Source organism: Atta cephalotes, assembly GCF_000143395.1.
Source record: "Atta cephalotes unplaced genomic scaffold scaffold00065, whole genome shotgun sequence".
Classification (NCBI taxonomy): Eukaryota; Metazoa; Arthropoda; class Insecta; order Hymenoptera; family Formicidae; genus Atta; species Atta cephalotes.
This window is the reverse complement of record NW_012130129.1, coordinates 657,822-660,260: the sequence shown is the minus strand read 5'-3', so window position 1 is coordinate 660,260 and position 2,439 is coordinate 657,822. Positions and strand designations below refer to the sequence as shown.

Below are 2,439 nucleotides of genomic sequence, written 5' to 3'. Positions count from 1 at the left end.
GATGAGAGANAGANAGTAGAGAGAGTAGAGAGAGAGAGAGAGAGAGAGAGAGAGAGAGAGAGAAAAGGTAGAACGGAGAGAGCAATAATTCCAATCTCCACGGCACGAATGGTGGACTTATCTAATCAAAGTGTGGCGGCTCCGGGAGGACGGAAATAGCGCGGCTTTTTCCTCCTCTCTAATAACGGGGCCTCTCCCTCCGCCCGTCTTACGTTCTCCTTGACGCCAATAGTGCCTAGGCCAGTGCAACGTTTCCTCGATTTCAATTCTCCTTTGCTCTCTTTTTTACATCACCTAACGTACTTTGCATATCCGTGCACATCCGCTCTCGATTTCAGATCGTCGTAACGATAACTGCGAATAACTTTTCCAGAGACTGCCATTCACGATTGTATACTCGAGCGGAAGCTTCGCTAGATCCGCCACTTTTCGACGTCGCTTTTATCAGGAGGTGGTCTTTAATCGGACTTTTCGGTCGCCGATAGAGCCTTCCTCTGACCGGTATCAGGATCAAGAGTTGGCCACGAGGGAATCCAATCGCGAAGTAGTCCGGTTCCAATTTTAACATTTTGATTGACGGCCACCGACTGCCGAAATTGCTTCGTATGATTCCTTTCGTCGCTATCGGTTTTCTCGAAAACAATATTTAAGAGAATGTCGATTGACGAACGTACGATTTTGTAGAGATAAAGCGGAACATTGATTGACCCGATAGCAAGAAATCAACGAATCGTCATCGAACCGGTGGCGGACGATCGGCATTTTTCTCGTATATTTTATTATACGGAATCATTCAGGGTCTCACGAGTTTCTCAAAAAGAAATGGCGCTTATTATTTTGTCGCTTATTATTAAACAAAAATATAAAAATACAAAGCTCATTCCTGGTGATATACCAGGCGTTGCCTCGTCGCTCGAATTAAAACGGGAAATCATTTCGTGAATCTATGGCATGCTACTAATAGACGACATTTCAAATATGGATCAATTACGAAGTGAAGCAAATTCAATTTCGACCTTTGACTGACAGCACCCATCCATCGATATCGTTTCGTTCGCTTGCATTTCGATGATTTTGGGCCACGGTGACGGGCAGCGGCCACTTTGTTTCGCGGACGCCTCTCCCGTTCTCGATTTATTCATACCGCGCTCGATCCGTCCTGCGTTACGCTGCTGTTGCTGCTGTTTCAGTTATTGGCAACTGACAAATTACTTGGACACTACTTCGTCGTCATTGATCCGTCTATCACGAAAAGTCAAAGCTATATCACCTTGCGCTCTAATCTCTTCGAAACGAAAGATCAGACGTTATCAAAAACATTTTCCTTCTTTTTTCTCAATATTAATAATATTTATAAATAATCAATTAAATAATCAATTAAATAATCAATTAAATAAAGCAGCGGCAAACATGTTAAGGTTTAAGATTAGTGCCTACGGAAAGAATGGTTTTTATACAGTATCAAAAAATTTAGCTACATACTGAAGATAATTTTATTGGATTCTGAAAATAATTGTGTACATTGAAAAAAATGTTCTGATTAAACCAACAATAAATAAGAATAGCATTTTTTAAGGGAAAAACGAAATTTTTGGTTATAATAACAGTCTCATCAAAGTGCTATTCTTGACTCTTTTTATTAGTTTAATCAAACCATTTTTTTCAGTATAGAGCGTTCACACTGGTTGCTAGAACGTTAACAGTTTTTACAGCATGTTCATGCTTGAAATTCTTATAATTATTTCGATGATTCAACAAAATTATTTTCAGATCTGTATCTAACAAAACTATTAGATATTTCAGTAAATAAATCGTTCTTTCTTTATAATAATATTTCTATGTGACTTTTTAAATACATTTTCCAGTTTTTCAAACTGTACGCTAAACACGATCATGCAGTCTTGAAACGCAGTCCTGAAAGTTCCTAAAGATGGAATAGTAATATCACAAATAAAATTGATCGTCAATTTAATAATAATAATAATGATGTATAAGTAAAACACCGCAAAGAATTTATCCGCAATGAGTATTACCCAGTCAGATTTCGAACCTGAACATGAAGTGTATTATAAAGTTTTTGTGACTGAAGTACTTTTAAACTTAAAATGAAACAGGCACATATTTGATATTTGGCGAAAATAAGAGTTCTAGGAATAAAAAACAAATCTATAATTTCACACTCAATAATAGAACTATTACGTATAACATGTATTATATTATTACATTTACATATATTATTGAGTGTGAAGTTATAACATTAATCTTATATTATTGTTAGTTGATGTTTATTGGAATATTAAATCAAAATTTTTTTAGTGTTTTAGTTTCAAGTGAATGAATGAATCTTGTGGATTGAATGAGAGAGAGAGAGAGAGAGAGAGAGAGAGAGAGAGAGAGAGAGAGACTGCAGTATTCGCCTCTCTCCGTGGAGGAGAACGA

The 2,439-nt window shown here is 36.9% G+C and overlaps 1 protein-coding gene across 1 annotated transcript in view; it reads right to left on the bottom strand.

Annotated features, from left to right (window-relative positions):
• LOC105623833 (protein lozenge) overlaps window positions 1-2,439 on the bottom strand; it is a 38,527-nt gene that overhangs the window by 25,592 nt on the left and 10,496 nt on the right. The window lies entirely within an intron of this gene.